Here is a 14,378-nt window from a genome sequence, read left to right on the forward strand (position 1 = left end):
TTTCGTCTTACTTTTAAAATCTGAAACAACAACCATACAAATCTGAAACGATAAAAGTTTGAATCCATAATTTAGAGAAAATCTATAACAAAATATAATTTTATGCATATAACTTATATCATAAGTAGATTTGATAATTTAATGCAATTGAACCCAAGCCTCCGGAAATTTGAGAACACTGTCAAGAATGGGATTCGAACCCATGCAAGTCTCTGAAAATCGGAGAACGCTCTTGACTTTGTTAATATAGACGGTGTAGCAGCAAATATTAACGATAATTGGAAGGGTGGTGGATATTGTAGTCTCTCATCTCAGCAAATATTAAGCATAATTAGGAGGGTGGTGGATATTGTAGTCTCTCATCTCAATTCAAGAAAACCAGGTTGCTTCCCTTACCTTCAGTGCAACCAAAGGAGACTAAACTCATTGGTATTTAAAAACTCATCAATATATTTTTGAAACTGGACATCATAGCTTTAACTTAACTATAAATTATTATTTTAATCATCGTGAGTTTCACAAATGGTCGTTGTAGTATAGTGGTGAGTATTCCCGCCTGTCACGCGGGTGACCCGGGTTCGATCCCCGGCAACGGCGGTTTTAGTTTTCCCGGGTTTTTCAAATAACAGGGTCAACAGTGTTTTCATTAAGAATAATGTGATTGGATAAAATGGACATGCCGGGCCCGATCCCCAGCAATGGCGATTTAGGGTTTCCCAGATAACACGGTCACCCATAAAAGACACTTTTATTTACGGAAGTGTGAATGGAATATCGGAGTTCGATTCCTGGCATCGGCGATTTTGGTTATCAGATAACACGGTCACCAAATTTTTTTAATGGCTTCATTTCCTTCCTCTTTTGAATCTTTTTCTCAAATCCTTTTTCTTCTAATTCTGCTTCATCTACTTCTGGATCTTTCTCTTGAATGGGTGTCAGTCTCTTAGATAGATTCTCTTTCATGATAAGTGGAATTGATTTCTCTATTTCCTTTGGAGCTTTAATTAATAGTTCAAGATAACTCGTTGGGTTTTCCTCTTCTACTTCTTTTTGATTTTCTAGGACTTCAAATCTATGATTGGTTGGATTGGGCTGAGATCTTTTAGATTGTTGTTTCTTGTGCCTTTTAGAAACTTGTTTAAATGTTTTTTATTCATTATTGTTGTGAGGGATGCAACTTGTTTAGAGAGGATTGAAATTCTTCTATATCTAGGGAACTCTTTGTGAAGTGGCCATATTCATGACAACAGTGGTGCTTGAAAGAAATATGGTTGCAATCTAGTGCCTAGAGGTGACTCCATCTTTCTTTATTGAGTTGAATCGCTTATGAGAGCCCTTTTCTAAATTTTGAGATCCCTTAGATTGTTGCTTCTTGTGCCTTTTAGAAACTTGTTTAAATGTTTCTTATTCATATCGTTGTGAGGGATGGAGCTTGTTTAGAGAGGGTTGAAATTCTTCTATATCTAGGCAACTCTTTATGAAGTGGCCATATTCATGACAACAATTGCGCTTGAAAGAAATATGGTTGCAATCTAGTGCCTAGATGTGACTCCATTCTTCTTCACTGAGTTGAATTGCTTATGAGAGCCATTTTCTAAATTCAGTTCCGCACAAAAACATAAAGTTGTAGTCTAACAATTATGCTTTTTTCCCTGAAAGTTATGGAATTTCCGGCTATATTTTGAAACATAGGGTAAGGATTTTTTTAAATCTAAGTTAAAGTTGTCAAACTTCATAATTTTAGGTGCCCTAGAGGTTTTTGATGGTGCTGAATCTATTTCCGCCATCAAAAGCATGATTCAAACACTATATCTACAAGATTTTTTGAAATTTTTTAGTGAATTCCAACCACTTTTAGCTTTCCCAGCAATCCCTCCACCTCCATAAATGACTTCAAATACAAATCCGAAATTAATCAATATAGCAACCCAATTCACCCCCAATAATTTTGAGAGTAACTTCATCCCAAAAGATAACAATGAAAATGTGAAATCCTAGCCCATAGTGGCAATTGAAATTTCATATTTTAGATCAAAATCAAAAGTCCAGTGAGACCTAAGCCAATTATTTTTGCCCCGTATCAACAAACTCCAACCAACAAACTCCGTGTTTTCAAAGTTAGCAATAACATTTTCACACAACCTTATTGTGGTAGCTCTCAATTATAACATAACCCTTAACTCTTCTAATCTATTTCAAAGATTAATTCTAGATTGTATGTTAAATTATTTGTTAAAATGAATTAAATAATACTAAAGATTAGTTTTATTGTTATGTCATTTATATGTAATGATCCTAAACATAAGTAGGTGATCTGAAGTAGAATGAGAGCTTCTAACCAATCTAGCATTTAACCCTTTTCCTAAACCTTTTAACCATATCCTAATCTTGCTTTTCAAAAATAATCCACCATAAATTGGCTATCATAGATGAGAACTTATCGTAGTAATCTTATAACTAGAAGGATTGTTATTGTTTTCAATAGTTGATCTTTGTAGCAGAGTGGTGAGTATTTTCTCCTGCTATACAGGTCAATAAGGTTTGATAACTTGGAGTGGTATTGTTAATTTTCCCAAATAACAATTTCATATTACATCCATGCGTTCAGGTTCAATCCCTAGCAACGATGATATTAGCTTTAACCGATAGAACAGTCATAATGCATCCATAATTTTTTTCAAGTCAGAGTTAATATTTCTGTCATCCTTTCTAGATCACACTATCCAAATTGTTCAAGAAAAAAGTTCGAAATTTTCAGATGGAGGACTTACTATTAAATGCCTATAGAGTCTATTGTGACCAAAACTTCAACAACTTTGGTTGAAACTAATGAACTAGATGACTAGAAGGACAACTTTCTAATAAACTTGTAAACATTCTTTTTGATAAAAAAAATCAACAATTATCCTTTGATTAAGGCTATGGAGCAACAATTCCTAAAAACCTTATTTTAGGTTAGGATCATGTTATATTACAAATTCGTTAGTATAACAAAGGGGACCTTATGAAATTTTTTTTGATAGGTAGCTCAGATTGAAGCCCCCACCAAGGCATTGGCCCTCTATCGTGAAGCATGAGTTCAATTCTCCATAGATTCATTAGGATAAACACAAAATGTTTGAAATAAAAAATCCAAACATTTAAAAATTAGTTGTGTGAGAAGAAAGAATTTTTAAGAAAAAATATTCTAAATCTAATTATGCAAGAAAGGAGCACATTAATATTGCGAAGTACCCGTGTTTATAAAGACAAAGGACCAAGGGGATGAATGATGAGGAAAAAAGGTACATCCAACAACTTAAGTGCTTTTATGAAGAAGAACAAAGGTAAGGTATATTAGCGAAGAGCATAAATATTGTTTAATACTTCTCCACGAAAAAAACAATTGAAATATACATCTACTAGAAGTTGCACTAGATGTTGCAAAGGAAACGCCATAATGCGAAAACAAATGGGGAAAGATCATAGATGAACATAAATGTCATATGTTAAAATTTGAGTGAGAGAGTAAAGTGAACTCCTCTTTCGCTATCCTATTGATTTGAGTTGCAATATGTCAATTGATGGAATTCTCAACAAATTCAACATTGTACTTGCAGTTTGTCAATGTGTTTTTGCTTCACTTGATACCGTTTATTTTATACCTTGTACATCCTCTCCCATGAATACTCCTACTAACTATTATTGTTTTCTCTTTGCTGAATTTTCATACAAATGTACCAATTCAATTATTTAGGATGTCACAGTGATATCATCTACTACCACTTGCTTTTTGTCTACAATTCTCTTCAAAAGATTTTGAGAATAACTAATAAACCAGAGTGACAACAACCTATTTTGGCTTTCGAGTTTTCCTTCACCAACTTCAAGATTTCCAACTCACTTAACCTCAAACTTTAACAAACAACATAGAGAGTGATATTCTATTTTCTCCTCTAGTGTACATTGTAGTGTTGGATCACAACTTGTACCTAATCCTTTTTCTAACTCTAAATGTGTAAATGTGTGTGTCGTTGAACATTATCAACAAATCCCTTAACACTACTATTTCAATGTTTTAATTTGCATTTCTCTTCACTTTAATTCTTATGCATTAGATTGCTTACCCCTATTTTATTTAACCATTGTTTGGTTTACCTTAGTCTAATAATATCACATAGATAATAAGTGTGGTATCTAAGAACATCACTTTGGGAAGGTCGTACCTGCGAGGAGAATATGGTGAATATGGAGGTTGGTTAGTTGTACAAGCCTTTGGCAACAAGTGGTTAAACAAAACCAACTATTAATAGAGGATTGAATCAGGCATAGGAATATACCTACTACAAATTCTTCTATTATCTAAAGAGATTTAGTTCATCTAAAGGGCTTTGGTTTTGGTTTATACCCTTTTAGGGAACTAGCTAGCTTGGCAATTTGGAAATATATGGTTGGTGAATGTAGGTATGGATCCTTGATTCATATTTATAATTTCTTATAATCTAACTTAAAGATATATAAAAACATTTCTCTATTTATAGCTATGTACATTTTCTTAATTAAAATTGTGTATATATTTTTTAATTTAATTTTAAAAACTCATTAAAAACAATTTCAAGTACCAAAAATTTTCTTTATCTTTTATACAACACTTGCCATTCTATTGAGATCTTCAAGTAAATCATCACAAGAATTTCAAATTAAAATTTCAGGTTTGGGATGTGACAACGAGAAACATAAAGACATATGACAAGTGCATATAAATTGTAGAGTCAAGAAATTCTATTAACAACCTTTGCCCCTCTAGAGTTATACCAATCGATGTAGTACCATGTAAAACTGAATGAGTCAAGCAATCCTTACAATACCATCCAAAGCTAAGCTTTATAAAGTTGTAGTCATGCATGTACATGCACCAACTCATTTTGAAAGACCAAGGACATCTATTCGGAATCATACATCATTAGCCTATGATAGATGAACACAATCTTGGACTATGCCACCTCCGCCCATAAGTCTTGACCCTGCAACATTCAAAAGCCCATTCCTCCACGCATGTATGTCTATCATTTCAAACCTTTAAGCATTATTGTTGTTACATATAGATGAACAAAATCTTGGACTATGCCACCTCCGCCCATAAGTCTTGACCCTGCAACATTCAAAAGCCCATTCCTCCACACATGTATGTCTATCATTTCAAACCTCTAAGCATTATTGTTGTTACATATATTTTGTTACTGCAAATTCTTCTTGTGTGAGGTGCATTACTACAATTCTCAATTTTTTTTTAGGAGAAAGGAGAGTATGAATGTCGAATGAAATTATAAATATTTTGGTCATATAAATTGATTTTGTTAAATAATAGTATCATTAAATTCCCTTCACTTAAAATTTATTATTTAAAGCACACACACATATATGTATATTTTAAATTTATAACTAAGTAAAGCATTAATTTAGTGTTTAAGAATCCCAATTCTTTGTTTATTGGATAAGGAATCACTTTTAGTATTTTTTATACGAGTTGTCTTTAGTGAGACTTTTTGGAAGCTTTTCTGGTGGGTTTTTCCGGTCTAATTTCTTTAAAATATGGCAGGAATTTAATGAAATCACAAGCTTGATGGGTAACCCCTGCACAATCGAAGTGCCCTAGGGGTTTTTCAAGGAGTTGAATCCATATATACAGTCAAAAAACTAGTTTAAATAACACAAATCAAGATTTCACCTCAAATTTCACCAAAAAGTCTAAAAGGTTGCACCAAAGACAACTCCATTTTTATATTTATCCTCTCTCTTCACATATTTGTGGGGAATTAGAAATGGAAATGAAACACTTCTAAGTGACTCCAGAATAATTTTGGGAGCTTGAAAGTTTTTTAGAGCTTCAATTCCAAGGAATGAAAGTTTGATACGCACTATAAATAAATACTATTTTTTTAATATTATCAAATTAAAATGTAAATATTTTTAATAACTTATTAAAAATATTTACTTTATTCCAATATTATTATTATATTTATTTAAAATATCACTCTCAAACAATCATTAAAATAAATATAGCTCTTATTCTAAAATGATAAGTTAAAAAATTTAATCATCACTTTATAGTTATGAATACACAATTTTTAATGCATATAAATATACATTTAATAATTTAATACATTTTCTTATTTTCTTATAATTAATTAGTTTCATTTTCTTATTTTCTTATAATTAATTAGTTTTATGTTTTTTATTTTATTTTTATTTTTATTTTGATATAATTTAATCCACTAATAATCATTAATTGTTTTAATTAATTTAATTTAATTTGTCTAAATAATAAAATATTAAAATTAAATTATATGACATTACAATATTTTTACCATATTAAAATAGATGTATTTAAATTTTATTTTAAAATTTAAATTAATAATAAGGAAAAATAATAATTTAAGGCATTTCCCACAATTTACATTTTCATGACGTTTAAAAACTTTGTTGAAGGGGTCAACGCCACTGCAAAGATCTATCTTTTAATAACAATTCAATCTAGTCAAAGTCATTATAGAGGTTCACATTTCAACCGACTTTCAAATCTTTAACGATCACTTCTTCATTAAATGAAATGAATTTGTGTTCTTTTATAACCATTCAAGTTTTTATATATATATATTAAGCCTCTTTGTTTTCAAGCGATTCATAATCTTTTTAGGGTGTGTTTAGCTATTTTATAATTGTTCTAGTTTTTATATATATTAACCTTAGCGATTCATAATTTCTCGACGACACCCTGCAAATGATTAAACACGATGAACACCATGGTAACACAAATACTCCATTATTGTTTTGTTAGCAAATTCGGATAATACAAATCGTATTGTAAAGAATTGTTATTCAGATGACTCTACACGACAAGGTCGATCTTTTTCATGTTCTTCAAAACATTGTAATCCCACGAAAAATGACCGAAACCCTCATTAGGAAATCCTCTTCCATAATAAGAATCGCCATAATAAGAATCATATGAAGCCATTTAAAGACTTGAAATACAATAGAAACAAATCAAATACATAGAACTTAGAAACCTAAAAAAAGAGCAAGCGAAATGATGGCAAGAACTGTGAATTAGAGATGATTCATGTTGTTATGAGCAGATACAACCTTTCAATAGATCCACATAATCAATTAAGGCGAAACAAGGACAACAATTAACAATTATTTTTCTTAATGTTTTCATGTTTATGTTTAACAATAATTAGTTGTTCTATTAACTGTTTAATCTTAGGGTATACCATGTTCAATCGTCTAACAATGAATTTGATGGTGAATAATGGAGAGTGGCATTTAGGGGAGTTCTTCTCAGAGGGTGATCAAGAAGAAATATGGAGGAATTGTACCAAAATGATCTTTGATTTTGAAGGCAGCAAATTACGATCTATTTCTTTATTTACGAGGCATTCATGTTGGCATAATCAGACAAAGTTTTTAACTTCAACACATTTGTAAGGCTCAAGGAAGTAGTATTGTAGTAAGATTTCATTGTAACATGTCCTTGACTTTTGTTGATATTTCTGTCTTTCAACAGTTGTCAAAGAAGCATTAATTAGTTTTATATGCTATTGCCTTACGACGTTTCATTTGCAATGGTACAATAACTAGTAATAGGTTCTTCGAATAGCAATTACCATTATATTCAATGGTGAGAAATTAGAAATAGTCGTTATATGAGGTATGAAGGAATTTACTTAGAACAAATAAATTCAAATTGAGAGAGGAAATTGAAAATAGAGCAAGATTGTTATTAGAACATTAATATATGAATAGTAGTTTTGTATGATAATTTTTGCAAGAAAGTTAAGGGACTTTATAACATTGGTACATAGAGAGTAATTTTGTACAATAGTGATCTCTGAAAAATATTGCAAGAAAGTTGAAAAGTTAAAGGAAAGTTGAAAAACCAAAGAAACTATTTTTATTTGAAGAAGTAAAAATTAAAATACGTGATATATATATATATATATATATATATATAATAAAATGAATTAAAAAAATGAAATTGAAATATCTAATAAAAGAAATAAAATTACGTTGTTTACGTCATAGTTAAATAATTAAAATAAAAAATAATTTTTTTTTATCAAACAAACAAATATATAATAAAAATATAACATAATATAGAAAAAATATATATATTATTAAAAAAAATTATAAACGAAACATATATATAATTTATTTATTTTATTGGTTTATCTCTTTTATATAATAACTTATTATATGAATTAAAATTTTAATTAATTTATATAATTATTAATTAAATATTTAAAATTTAAATAATTATTATATATATTTTTAAATTAAAAAAATATTCTAAATAGTTAGAAAATATTAATATAAAATAATTAATTTAAATAAAAAATAAAAAATATTTTGAAAATATTTAAATGTAATTAACTAAATAATTTGGATTCTTCACCATAAAAAATTCATATATAAACATTGTATAAAATAATTAATTTAAGTAAAAATTAAAAAAAAAAAATATTATAAATTTATTTATATAATTACCCATATTATTTGAGTTTTGAATTTGAAAAGGATCCTATACGTATGATATTAAAATTTTCTAAATTAATTAATTTAAATATAAAATTTTCTAAATTAATTAATTTCAATATAATTTAATATAATATTTTTAAAATATATATGTAAAATTTGGTTTTTTAAAAAAAAATCTTTTTTTTTTCAAAAAGAAAGATATTAAAAAGAAAATAGAAATTCATGATATAAGTGATTCTAAATATATATAATAAAGTATTATAACTTACAACTATGTGATGGTTTAATTTGATTTTAGTAGGAATATATAAGAATATATACCACTCCATGGTATATTTAACAAAGTATTATAACTTACAACTATGTGATGGTTTAATTTGATTTTAGTAGGAATATATAAGAATATATACCACTCCATGGTATTAGTGACATTACTAAGCTTACAATAGTGTGGTTGATTACTTTCATATTCTTATAGTTCAATATATATATATATATACATTTACTTTAGGCAAAAATATACATTCTTACTTTAATCAAGATTTTAGTAACTCTAAAGTTTTTTTAATTTCAAAATAATATATTAATCTTAATCAAAGATTTTGTATTATTGGGAAGAATGAGGAAGTAAAGAGTTCAATTTATATTTAGTTATTTTATTTCTATTTTTTTAAGTTGAGTGAGATTAATAATTAAAAATATGATGTGTTTTCCTTTCTTAGTTGTAGAGATAGAATTTATTGAATGATTCATACTGATTTATTGTGATGAGAATTTAGACTTTACCAAATCACAAATTCTTATTAGTATAGTATTTTGTTTATCATTCTTATACTAATATTTTATGATTTATCATTCTTATAATTAAATATTTATACTAATATTTTGTTTGTCATTCCTATAACTAAATATATATACTAATATTTTGTTTATGATACTAATAATCAAATATATATCTATTTGTTGTGGATCTTGGATGATGGATATGTGTAAATTGACAAATTTCTTGGTTTTATATTTGGCTAAATATAGTGCGCTTTACATCTACACTGCTACGACATCACTGAGCATTAGTCAAATCAAGAGCATTCACCCTATATGGTTAATAAAAATATAAAGAAATGGAAATAGAACAAATTTCAAGATTCTAAATTTTATATGTTTTGTTTTTTTTTTTATATAATTTTATTTAAAATTTAGTATATTTTATGAGAATGGAATATTTAATTTATTGAATTTTTATAATTTAAATGTTTTAGAGTTTTTGTAAGAACATCAAATTTCTTTTTTTTTTTTCAGAGAAAGAATATCAAATTTCTTTATATTAAAGTTTTATAATTTAAAATGAAAAATTACAAAAAAGTTATTAAATTTCAAATAAAAAGAAAAATATAAAAGTCAAAACTAAAAAATCATCCAAATGAAACAACATCAACTTGCAACCATCTTTCTACTTACTAGTCAAATCAACAACATTATTTATAACACTAATTAAAATATAAAAACCCAGGAAAATAAAAGAAAATCAAATACAAAATAAAATAAAATGTTAAGTACAATATTTATTTAATGTGACAATATATTTTTATATTATTAATTCAAAATTTTAATATTTAATCATATTTTCTTTATCAAGTAAATATGATAATAATTTGATTTATTTAATTTGTATATTATGTTAAATTTAAACATATTTTTGCTATATTAGAATTCAAATTTCTATGATCTATATTTATATTATAATGATGTGACATATTAAATATATATCAAATTAAATAAATAATTAAATATGTGTTGATAAGAGTAATTTATTTAATAATATTACTCACTTCTTTACTAACTATTATTCATTAATATTATCTTCTTGAATATGCTTTACTAAATGACGCTTTACCAATCATTAACTTAAATTGCCTTGTATGATATGATTTGAAAAAAGCATTCAAACTTCATGAATTTTTTTTGGAAGACTCTAGTTTTATTATTATTATTATGTCTCTTTTCTTTAAAACTCTTCCTTTACCTAGTTACACAGTGATTTGTATGATTTTATTATTATATAATATATTTTAGAAAGATAATCTTAAAAACATGAAGTTAATAAAAGCATGAGATAAGTTAGGGATTGTTAAAGGACAAATTGGTTTTAAAAGGGAGAACTGTGACTGTGATATTCACAATAAGTAAAAAAACCTTCAAATTCTACAACCTTATATTTGTGTGCTAAGAGCTTCCTTTAATTAATTCAATGGTTTACCACTATCAATGGATACAACTCTTCCTACATGTATTGAGTATTGGAATGGAACACTTTGAAATATATCAGGGTTTGGAGTGGAATTTGATTAATTAATTGAGTATCGGAATGGAACGCTTTGAAATATATCAGGTATTGGAGTGGAATTTGATTAATTAATGTGATTGGCATTGGTGAATGACATTCACGTTAATATTTACTAACTAATTTAATGAATATTAATGAATATAAATTTTAATAGAGAGAAAGTCTACTTGTATCTACTAGAGCATTAAAAGAGATGATTTATATCATAGCCTAAATTAAAATAGAATAAGACTAATTTCTACAATTAAGTAGTGACTGATTTTTAACTAATGACAAATATTTAAACATAAAAAAATATTTATATTATGTTAATTTGAATTATTTATATTTGTATTTATATTATTTTATGAATTTAATTGATATTAAGATATGTATACTTTTTATTGAAATAATAATTAAAGAATAAAAATTCATTTTCATTTAACAAATTTAAATCAGAATAAAAATAAAATTTGAAATATATTACAAAAATAATATACTTTATTTTTCATGGGGAAAATAATATAAAATAAAAGAAGCAACTTTATTTAAAAAATAATAAAGCTGGTTAGAATTCTTAATTTACGGAATTCGAATAACTTGTCCCTGAGTCTTTCAAAAACCGTGTTAGGAATTGTTGATAGTGCATTTTTTTTCAACAAAAAAGCAGAATGGTATGAGACATTTTCAAGCTTGGCAAGTGAAGGCTCAAACCTTTATTTTACATTTCAGAATTTGGTAAAAATTATACTTCAGAATTTGAAAATTTTATACCAAAGTGGTTCAAGAATTTGCAGTGAAATGAAATATCTTAGCCAATAACCAAATAAATAATTCTCCACAAGCATATTCCAATGGCTATTCTTTGGATCTAATCTTTGAAAAAATATTGTGGCACTTATCTTCTGGATAGAATTATGGTGATGTAAATTTCACATTGGCCATGTGCATACAATTTGATGTAAGGTAATGCCTATTCAGGTATAGAAACTCTCAGGTTTGCCCATCATTTGAGGAAGATTGATTGTTCTTCGCTGAAAAACATGAGAAGACGCTGGTGCAACAACTTTTCTAGGTCATTGTTGTTCAAGACTGGAAGCTCAATACAAGAAATGAAACTTGGAAATGGGTAAGAGTAACATGGGGATGCAATACTGGTTAGTGACTCTCTACTTATGAATACATAAATGTGATTATTTACAAGAGTATTTTTGCCACTTTCATTTCATCTTTAATTTTTTAAGTCACGGTGAATTAGTAATTAGTTGGAGTAATTTGAATGAATTTTCAAGATCCAATTTACTAAGTGCTAATATAATACCATATATATAAATGTTTAAGTGGAATTTCCATGATTACAAGTTCTTCTCGCTAAAACAAGCAAAGTGATTGGTAAATAGCATGGTACCTCTGCAATTTTAATGTTCAAATTGGTGAGAAAAAAGAAGCATGCACAAAATGTTGTATTTTTCACTCACCTTGTTGGGGATCGATCACGTGGACTAACCGCCACTCTGGGATCCACCGTAGGACCAATTAAAAAGGTAATGATAATGATTTGGAAGTTTACTAATGCCTGCTGGTTTTGGTGTAACAAAAAACCTCAACATGGTACTATAGTCTTGGCCCAGGTTCGATTCCCCGATTTGAGTTTTGAGGGAGGTGTTGTATTTTCACACTCACCTCGTTGGAAATCTATCGTGTGGACTAACCACCACTCTTCCCTGATTTTCGTTTTGAGGGAGAATGTTGTATTTTCACACTCACCTCTTTGGGAATCAATCATGTGGACTAACTGCCACTCTGGGATCCACCCTAGGACCACTTAAAAGGTAATGATAACGGTTTGGAAGTTTGCTACTGTCTTCGAGTTTTGTTGTAACGAAAAACCTCAACACAAAATTAGAAACAAGATTTCCCCGAAACAATGCCCCAAACTAAATCCATTATTTAGGAAGTACCAATGTTCGGTGGAAAAATCCCTCTTATGAAAGCATATTAATTTAGAAAGAAACATTAATCCCAATCAAAATGAATAGGGATTCATATGTTGGTAACTCGGTGTTTAGTTTACTTACTAAATTAGATGTTTATTGTGCAGAAATTGAAATCCTATGTGACTCTATCTGTTGTCAAAATAATTTTTCCCTGACCAACAAAATTTATTTATTGCATCTTCCGGATTCATTGCTATGCAATTGGAGGTTGAGGTTATATGCATTGAATTACTCTTTAAAACTTGTATTGATCATAATCCTTTTCTTTATGTTAAGTTCAGGACATATTCTTAGATTTGACGAAAAGGAAGTTCTCATATGTAGTTTAAAGGTTTTGTAAGTGGTAATTTTGTGAATCTTACATATTGAATATAGATTTTCCCCCCTAGATCCAGTTACAACATTGCTTCTTCTCGTTGGTTTATCAGGGGATTTCTACCCTGTTTTCTTAACCAACACGGATCTTTTGTGAAAACTATAATCTCTGTTCTCTATATGGATTTAGATTCTTTGCCTTTGGAATGAGTACCAAGGGCTTTAATAAGATATAAAATTGAATATAAAAATGGGAAACTAGATCATGCAATAACAATTAGGTCTATCTCCAATTTTAAGTTATTGGCTTTAACGCTTATGTTCCTTTCTTCCTTTAACCCTAGAAATCTAAACAAGGAAACCAATATTTAATGGTTTCTCAATTCATTTTGGCAATCTCTAGTTGCAATTCATGGCTCTATGGCCATCCAATGATTCATACAACTCCTCCTTTTCCTTCTCTCCTCCTTGGTGAAATCCCCCATGAGAGTGAAAGTTAAAGAAGAAATAGGGTGAGCACGGGTAAGGGGAAGGCCAAGGGATTGACTTTCTAGTTCCCATTCCTCTTTGTCTTCTCCTCTCCTATTCTATTTTAATTAATTCATTGTTTTCTTTTCCTTTCATCTTATGCCACTTTATTTTGCATTGTTTTTAAAATAGTTATAACCCCCCTTAATTGTCAAATTACCTTAGATGCTCAAACTTACAACCATTATTTTGCATTCTAATACATTTTTAATTACACCTCCCAGTTGAGGCCTTTTGGTCTCCAAAAGTTTAGATGATCAATCTCGATCAATGCCTTTTGTGTGCTTTTCTAGAACATGGCTCTAACTTTGGCACCTATCTATAACTCTGACTTTGGCTCTAGATCTTGTTCATGGCTGTGGTAAATAACTCATGTTCTAGATATGCTCTAGTCATTGGCTTTAGCTCTAGTTCTTGACTCACTTCATGTTCCCACAATGAAAAAGTTTTCTCATTGATTCTCATCTCTATATTATCTCTAGATCCAAACTCTGCAATTAGCATTCGTTCCCATCTATCTCATACTTGGAGACTGTCCATCTTGGTAGTTAATGAAGCCAAGTAGAATGTTGGAATTTTTTACTCAGATGTTTCCAATTATGCCCTCACATGATAACCCAAAAAAGGAAGTGTGGTTTACCTTTTCTTTCTTGGACCAATCACTTCTTGTTATGGAAAGAAAGAACGAAGACCTT

General features: G+C 28.6%; 1 non-coding gene across 1 annotated transcript; it reads left to right on the plus strand.

Annotated features, from left to right (window-relative positions):
• Positions 1-525: 525 nt before the first annotated feature.
• TRNAD-GUC (transfer RNA aspartic acid (anticodon GUC)) lies at positions 526-597 on the plus strand. Its single transcript has one exon. It is a non-coding gene; the product is annotated as a tRNA-Asp (tRNA).
• Positions 598-14,378: the final 13,781 nt, after the last annotated feature.

The sequence above is a fragment of the Pinus tabuliformis genome, chromosome 3_2 (genome assembly GCF_031772625.1).
Source record: "Pinus tabuliformis cultivar Carrire ecotype Pingquan chromosome 3_2, CPIR1, whole genome shotgun sequence".
NCBI classification, from domain to species: Eukaryota; Viridiplantae; Streptophyta; class Pinopsida; order Pinales; family Pinaceae; genus Pinus; species Pinus tabuliformis.